At 38.0% G+C, this 9,173-nt stretch overlaps 1 non-coding gene across 1 annotated transcript; it reads left to right on the top strand.

Moving 5' to 3' along the window:
• The first annotated feature begins 7,141 nt into the window (after window positions 1-7,141).
• On the top strand, window positions 7,142-7,249 carry LOC112788106 (small nucleolar RNA R71). The gene has a single exon (XR_003195485.1). It is a non-coding gene; the product is annotated as a small nucleolar RNA R71 (small nucleolar RNA).
• The last annotated feature ends 1,924 nt before the right edge of the window (window positions 7,250-9,173 follow it).

Below are 9,173 nucleotides of genomic sequence, written 5' to 3'. Positions count from 1 at the left end.
TTGAGCTCTTCTATGTCTCTTCCTTGTCTTTGTTGCTCCTCCCTCATTGCTTTTTGATCTTCTCTAATTTCATGAAGGATGATGGAGTGCTCTTGATGTTCCACCCTTAATTGTCCCATGTTGGAACTTAATTCTCCTAGGAAGGTGTTGATTTGCTCCCAAAAATTTTGTGGAGGAAAGTGCATCCCTTGAGGTATCTCAGGGATTTCTTGATGGTGAGCTTCCTCATTCGTTTCTTGAGCTCCATGAGTAGGCTCTCTTGTTTGCTCCATTCTTTTCTTAGTGATGGGCTTCTCTTCCTCAATTGGAATGTCTCCTTCTATGAAAGCTCCAGCTGAGTAACATAGATGGCAAATAAGATGAGGGAAAGCTAGCCTTGCCAAGGGGGAGGACTTTTCGGCTATTTTGTAGAGTTCAAGGGAGATGACTTCATGAACTTCTACTTCCTCACCAATCATGATGCTATGAATCATGATGGCCCGATCCACAGTAACTTCAGATCAGTTGCTAGTGGGGATGATGGAGCATTGGATGAACTCCAACCATCCTCTAGCCACAGGCTTGAGGTCTAGTCTTCTAAGTTGAACCGGTTTGCCTTTTGAGTCAATCTTCCATTGAGCTCCTTCCACACATATGTCCGTGAGGACTTGGTCCAACCTTTGATCAAAATTGACCCTTCTAGTGTAGGGGCGTGCATCTCCTTGCATCATAGGCAAGTCAAACACCAACCTTACATTTTCCGGACTAAAATCTAAGTATTTCCCCTGAACCATGGTGAGATAATTCTTTGGGTTCGGGTTCTTACTTTGATCATGGTTCCTAGTGATCCATGCATTAGCATAGAACTCTTGAACCATTAGAATTCTGACTTGTTGGATGGGTTTTGTTAGAACTTCCCAACCTCTTCTTTGGATTTCATGTCGGATCTCCGGATACTCATTTCTCTTGAGCTTGAAAGGGACCTCAGGGATCACCTTCTTCTTGGCCACAACATCATAGAAGTGGTCTTGATGGGCTTTGGAGATGAATCTTTCCATCTCCCATGACTCGGAGGTGGAAGCTTTTGTCTTCCCTTTCCCTTTTCTAGAGGATTCTCCGGCCTTAGGTGCCATGGTAATGGAAAAACAAAAAGCTTTATGCTTTTACCACACCAAACTTAGAATATTGCTCGCCCTCGAGCAAGAAAAGAAAGAATAGATGAAGAAGAAGAAGAAATGGAGGAGAGTGAGAGAGAGATGTGTTTCGGCCAAGAAGAGGAAGAGGGGGTTGTGTTATGTGAAATTGAAGAAGAGTGGAGGGGTTTATATAGTGAAGGGAGAGGGGTTAGGTTCGGCCATTTAGGGTGGGTTTGGGTGGGAAAGTGATTTTGAATTTTGAAGGTAGGTGGGGTGTATGAAGTAGGTTTATGGGGAAGGGTGGGTGGATGTGAGTGGTGAATAGGTAATAGGGAAGAGAGCTTGAGGTGATTGGTGAAGGGTTTTGGGGAAGGGTGTTTATTGGGAAGAGAGGATGAACATTGAGAAGAGGGAAGAGTATGAGTGGAGGTAGGTGGGGATCCTGTGGGGTCCACAGATGCTGAGTGTAACGACCCAATTTTTAGTACGCCTAGGACATACCAGAAACCGAGTGCTACCAATTTGTCATCCTAATTATTATCTATTATTTATTATATGAGCCTGATTCGTTGTTAAAAGCGTAGTTAGTTAGTGAGGTACTTTTTTTTTGTGAAAACGTTTGGATTAATAAACATAATCATTTATAATCAATTCACAAATAAAAACAGATAAAAGAGTTATAAACAATCACACATAAATACATCACAAGCAGCTGACAACATTCAGTGATCTAGCCTTTATTAGAGTATAGACTTTTAGTTAGAACACCCCTAGATATAGCTAGATAATAACTATATACATATACATACATACAACATCCCAGGTCCTGACCTGTTCAAGAGGTCCCTAAGCTGGCACCCAGACTAGCCTAGACTCTATACTCACCTAGTCCCTCTAAACTACTAAAGAGAGGGAAAGTACGTTCTAAGTCTTCAAAACTCAAGTTAGGTGGAACTTCATCAAAAGGTAGAACATCATCTGCTACTCCTCTGCACGATCAGACATTGCCATAGGACGTCTCTCTGGTACCCCATCAACTAGCCACACAATAGGAGTCTCGTACACAGGATTTAAGTTAAAGTTCGCATACAAACGGGGTGCAGACATTGGCTGGTCTCACAGTATATACATATAATCAGAGAACGATATTCACCATAGACTCAGAAGACTGCCTAGAGTGGAATCCCTTTTTGCGTACAATCGTCAGCGAACTACGGAAAGGAACTCTTACTTCCATCTGAAGGGGAAAGGGAGAGAGAAGGGGTAAGAACTGGGGAGTTCTTAGTAGGGCCGGGGTTATTAGTTAAGTTCATTAATTCTATGTTGTCTAGCAGATAAATAGCAGAATACCGAGAAGCAGTAGACAGAAGAAACAGATAAATAGAGAAAATAGAAAGCAAAACACAAACAAAAGAATACAAGAAAACAAAATACAAACACAGAGAATAGAATGAAAACAAGGAAAGCATACATTCAAACAACAATCATAACAGAGGAAATGCGCAACCAAGTATGATGCATGTCTGTCCTATGCAGGCCATGAGCTCACGTGTCGGTTTACACCCTGTAGCCCGACATTACCCAGGAACTAGTCCTAGATATGGCTTATTCTCTGTAGGTGAACTTCGGCCTACAGAAATAGCACTCCTGTAAGTGAACTTCGGCTTACAGGAATAGTTCAATCATAACATAACAACTTTCTATAGGTGAACTTTGGCCTATAGAAATGGCACCTCTGTAAGTGAACTTCGGCTTACAGAAATAGTCTAATTACAGCACAACAACTTTCTGTAGGTGAACTTCGGCCTACAGAAATGACACCTCTGTAAGTGAACTTTGGCTTACAGAAATGGCGCCCCTGTAAGTGAACTTCGGCTTACAGGTATCACAACTCACTGTAGGTGAACTTCGGCCTACAGGAGCAACACCCTAAGATACACAATTGATATTCACTGCAGGTGAACTTCGGCCTACAGGAATAACAACTTACTGTAGGTGAACTTGGGCCTACAGGACCTCTAGGGCCAACAGAAAAGCAGCAGTTGAATATACAAATATCTCTGGAGTTTCCTTAACGCAACAAATGACCTTTCAATAGGCCCTCTGCTTGTTCTCTATTCTCTTTATCATATTACTCTTTTCACTTTGTCTTTTTACTCTGCTCTGATTACTCTGTTCTCTGTATCTCTTTACTTTTTTCTGATTACTCTTTCCTCTGTATCTATATTACTCTTTTTCTCTTTATCTCTTTACTTTACTCTGGTTGCCCTGTTCTCTGTGTTTCTCTACTCTGCTCTGATTTCTCTTTTTAACGTATGTATTTAAAGCTTATGTAAATTTCGGTATGAATAGTTAGTCTGTCCCAAGTATAGGTTCATTAAGTCTATACTGAAACAGTTTAACTTTTCATATAATACCTAACCCTAGTCGCAACTCAAGGACTAACTATGTTGCCCTAGTTCGTTCACTAATTTCTGTCTGTTTTTCTGTCATTAAAACCCCATCTTTTCTACATGATTTTAACACAAATTGAACCTCAATTTAAGCTCTAGGGTTCGTTTTTCCAGTAGCCATGAAGAACACAAATTCAAAGTTGAATATCATCAAATTTCATCAAATTTTCACCAAAATTTCAACAAGAATTACTCATATAAACAATCAATTTCAAGCATAACCAAACCATATCATAATCACACAACTCAAACACAATCAATCAAGATTAAATTCGTCAATCCCTACCTTGATTTGCTGCTCCAAATCCGGTTAGATTTTCAGGTGGTCCTTAAGCACTTTTTCCTCCTAAAATACATCAAGAACAACTTTAAATCCACAAACTCTCAACTGACCAAATCTCCCTCAGCACGTTAGGAAGAGATATCTCACCTTATACTTTCTGGAAATTAATGTTTCTTGGCCCTCAAGTCAAGTTAAGCATGATTCCTAAGGAAGAACATCAAGAAAACACATGTTTTGCATGGTTTTCCTTGAAAACCGAATTGAAGAGGGAGGGAGACAGCCATCTCACCTTATTTCCAGCCTTGATAAGTCACATGGTTTTGTAGAGGAAGAAGAGAGGATCATTTTGGTGAAATCGGAGTTTTGATTTGAGTTTTGGTTCAGAAGAAATCAAGCTTTGAAGATTAAGTGTTCATGAAAGTTTCTCTCTTTTCTCTCTTGTTATTTTCGGCCAAAATGATGAAATGAGACAGCCTTGGAGGTCTTGGGGGTGTAAGGTGAGTTGTGATTGGTTGGATTGGAGATGGATTAAAATAATATTAAAATATCTCAGGTGTATAACTACTAAAACTAGGTGTATCGGAACACTTGTAAAAAATCTCTAAAAATTATTTTCTGAGTTACTAGCATAAATGACACTAGTAACATATTTATTATGAGAATATAACATGTATGATGAGGCCTTAACATTGCTAAAGTCACCAGAGAGTGCTGGTGCTAAGCTGCACCAGTAAATCGTAAACCCGGTTAAACCGATTTTCTATTTTTAACTAAAATAGACCAGGTAACCTTATAATATCATTCAAGCATTTTCTAATACTAATATAATGATAATATTATACTATTATCTCTCTCCTCTCATAAATCGAGTCCGGTTTGTCAAACTGAGACTATTTACGAAAAACCGAATCAAAACCCCTAACCGATACGGTTCAAAAACTAGGTTCTTCGTAACTGCGTTATTGAGCTTGCCTCATAAAAGGTTCTATCTTAAAGATGACATAATGACAATGAGGATTGAGATACTTGATGATATAGAAGAGGTGTTCTCTTTACTGATCTTCCATAGAAATCCGTGCCTTTAGAAAAGTTCTCGCGTACTCGAAAATCAGGGTTGTTACACTGAGATAATCCTGTGGGGTCTACAGATCCTGACGTGTCAAGGAATTGCATCCCTGCACCAATTAGGCATGTAAAATGCCTTTGCATGCAATTCTAGCGTTTAAACGCCGAATTGATGCTAGTTTTGGGCGTTCAGCGCCCATCTGCAGCATGTTTCTAGCGTTGAACGCCAGCTTCATGCTTGTTTCTGGCGTTCAGCGCCAGCTTTCCTCAGTGTGCATTCCTGGCGTCTGAACGCCAGGATGTTGCTTGTTTCTGGCGTTCAACGCCAGATCCATGCTCTGTTCTGGCGTTGAACGCCAGCCAGATGCTCCTTACTGGCGTTTAAACGCCAGTAAGCCCTTCCTCTAGGGTGTGATTTTTCTTCTGCTATTTTTGATTCCGTTTTCAATTTTTATATTTATTTTGTGACTCCACATGATCATGAACCTAATAAAACATGAAATAACAATAAAAATAAAATTAGATAAATAAAAATTGGGTTGCCTCCCAACAAGCGCTTCTTTAATGTCAATAGCTTGACAGTGGGCTCTCATGGAGCCTCACAGATGTTCAGAGCATTGTTGAGACTTTCCAACACCAAACTTAGAGTTTGACTGTGGGGGCTCTGGTTGACTCTGCAGTGGGAGAAGCTTACTGTGCCTCTTTTCCATGTTTACAGAAGGATAACCTTGAGTTGTAAACACAAGGGAGTCCCCATTCACTTGAAGGACTAATTCACCTCTGTTAACATCAATCACAACTCTTGCTGTGGCTAGGAAGGGTCTTCCAAGGATGATGGATTCATCCTCATCCTTCCCAGTATCTAGGATTATGAAATCAACAGGGATGTAAAGGCCTTCAACCTTTACTAATATGCCCTCTACTTGTCCATAAGCCTATTTTCTGGAATTGTCTGCCATCTCTAATGAGATTTTAGCAGCTTGTACCTCAAAGATTCCCAGTTTCTCCATTACAAAGAGTGGCATGAGGTTTATTCCTGACCCAAGGTCACATAGAGCCTTCTCAAAGGTCATGGTGTCTATGGTATAAGGTATTAGGAACTTTCTAGGATCCTATTTCTTCTGAGGCAATCTCAGTTGATCCAATGCATTTAGTTCATTGGTGAACAGGGGAGGTTAATCTCCCCAAGTCTCATTACTAAATAAATTAGCATTCAGCTTCATGATTGCACCAAGGAACTTGGCAACTTGCTCTTCAGTAACATCTTCATTCTCTTCAGAAGAAGAATACTCTTCAGAGCTCATGAATGGCATAAGGAGGTTCAATGGAATCTCTATGGTCTCTAGATGAGTCTCAGATTCCTTTGGTTCCTCAGAGGGAAACTCCTTATTGATCACTGGACGTCCCAAGAGGTCTACCTCCTAGGGATTCACGTCCTCCCCTTCCTCTCTAGGTTCGGCCATGTTGACTATGTCAATGGCCTTGCACTCTCCTTTTGGATTTTCTTCTGTATTGCTTGGGAGAGCACTAGGAAGGGTTTCAGTGATCTTCTTACTCAGCTGGCCCACTTGTGCTTCTAAATTTCTAATGGAGGACCTTGTTTCATTCATGAAACTCAGAGTGGCCTTTGACAGATCAGAGACTAAATTTGCTAAGCTGGATGGATTCTGCTCAGAATTTTCTGTCTGTTGCTGAGTGGATGATGGAAAAGGTTTACTATTGTTATACCTGTTTCTTCCACCATTATTAAAGCCTTGTTGAGGATTTTGTTGATCCTTCCATGAGAAATTTGGGTGATTTCTCCAAGAGGGGTTATAGGTTTTCCCATAGGGTTCACCCATGTAATTCACCTCTGCTATTGCAGGGTTCTCAGGATCATAAGCTTCTTCCTCAGAAGATGCCTCTTGAGTACTGTTGGATACAGCTTGCATTCCATTCAGACTCTGAGAAATCATATTGACTTGCTGAGTCAATATTTTATTCTGAGCCAATATGGCATTCAGAGTATCAATTTCAAGAACTCCCTTCTTCTGAGGTGTCCCATTACTCACAGGATTCCTCTCAGAAGTGTACATGAACTGGTTATTAGCAACCATGTCAATGAGTTCTTGAGCTTCTGCAGGCATTTTCTTTAGGTGAATGGATCCACCTGCAGAAGTATCCAATGACATCTTAGCTAATTCAGACTGACCATCATAGAATATATCCAGGATGGTCCATTCTGAAAGCATGTCAGAAGGATACTTTTTGGTCAGTTGCTTGTATCTCTCCCAAGCTTCATAGAGGGATTCACCTTCCTTCTGTCTGAAGGTTTGAACATCCACTCTAAGCTTACTCAGCTTTTGAGGAGGAAAGAACTTGGCTAAGAAAGCCGTGACCAGCTTATCCCAAGAGTTCAGGCTATCTTTAGGTTGAGAGTCCAACCACATTCTAGCTCTGTCTCTTACAGCAAACGGGAAAAGCATGAGCCTGTAGACTTCAAGATCTACTCCATTAATCTTAACAGTATCACAGATCTGCAAGAATTCAGTTAAGAACTGAAAAGGATCTTCAGATGGAAGTCCATGAAACTTGCAGTTTTGTTGCATTAGAGAAACTAATTGAGGTTTCAGCTCAAAATTGTTTGCTCCAATGGCAGGAATGGAGATGCTTCTTCCATGTAAATTGGAATTAGGTGCAGTAAAATCACCAAGCATCCTCCTTGCATTATTGTTATTTTCGGCTGCCATCTCCTCTTCCTGTTCGAAAATTCCTGTAAGGTTGTCTCTGGATTGTTGTATTTTAGCTTCTCTTAGTTTCCTCTTCAGAGTCCTTTCAGGTTCAGGATCTGCTTCAACAAGAATGTTCTTGTCCTTGCTCCTGCTCATATGAAAAAGAAGGGAATAGAAAAATAATAATAGGGATCCTTTTTACCACAGTATAGAGGTTCCCTTGTTGTTAGAAGAAAAGGGAATAAGAGTGAAGAAGAATGGATAATCCAAACACAAGGGTGAGGATAAGAGCAATGATTTGAAATGAAGAGAAGTGTTAGTAAATGAATAAATAAATAGAAGAAGATGAGGGAGAGGGAATTTCGAAAATTAATTTTGAAAAAGAGTTACTGATTTTCGAAAATTAAGATAAAATTAAAATTAAAATTAAAAATTGAAACAATTAATTAATTAAAAAGAATTTTTGAAAAAGAGGGAGGTATTTTCGAAAATTAGAGAGGGATAGTTAGTTAGGTAGTTTTGAAAAAGATAAGAAACAAACAAAAAGTCAATTAGTTAGTTGAAAAAGATTTGAAATTCAATTTTGAAAAGATAAGAAGATAATAAGTTAGAAAAGATATTTGAAAGAGATATGATATGAAAAGGTATGATAAAAAAGATATTTTTGAAAAGATATAATTGAAATTAGTTTTGAAAAAGATTTGATTTTTAAAATCACAATTAATGACTTGATTCACAAGAAATCACAAGATATGATTTTAGAACTTAAAGTTTGAATCTTTCTTAACAAGCAAGTAACAAACTTGAAATTTTTGAATCAAAACATTAATTGTTGATAATATTTTCGAAAATTATAAGATAAAATTAAGAAAAAGATTTCTGAAAAATATTTTTAAAATTTTCGAAAATAAATAAGAAAAATGAAAAAGATTTGACTTTTGAAAAAGATAAGATTTTTAAATTGAAAGTTTGATTTGACTCATAAGAAACAACTAAATTTTAAAAAGTTTTGAAAAAGTCAACTCAAATTTTCGAAAATTTATGAGTGAAAAAGGGAAAGATATACTTTTGATTTTTGAATTTTTAATGATGAGAGAGAAAAACATAAAAAATGACTCACAACATGAAAATTATGAATCAAAACACATGATGCATGCAAGAACACTATGAATGTCAAGATGAACACCAAGAACACTTTGAAGATCAAGATGAACATCAAGACTTATTTTTGAAAAATTTTCAAGAAAAGAAAACATGCAAGACACCAAACTTAGAAATTTTTCATGTATAGACACTATGAATGCAAGAATGCATATGAAAAATAAGAAAAGACACAAAACAAGAAAATATGAAGATCAAACAAGAAGACTGGCTAAGAACAACTTGAAGATCATGAAGAACACTATGAATGCATGAATTTTCGAAAAATGCATAAATTTTTAGAAAAAATGCAATTGACACAAAACTTAAAAATTGACTCAAGACTCAAACAAGAAACACAAAATATTTTTTTGATTTTATGATTTTATTAATTTTTTTGGATTTT

The sequence above is a fragment of the Arachis hypogaea genome, chromosome 20 (assembly GCF_003086295.3).
Source record: "Arachis hypogaea cultivar Tifrunner chromosome 20, arahy.Tifrunner.gnm2.J5K5, whole genome shotgun sequence".
Lineage (NCBI taxonomy): Eukaryota > Viridiplantae > Streptophyta > Magnoliopsida > Fabales > Fabaceae > Arachis > Arachis hypogaea.
Note: the sequence above shows the minus strand (reverse complement) of the source record. Positions and strands in the feature narration are given on the sequence as shown.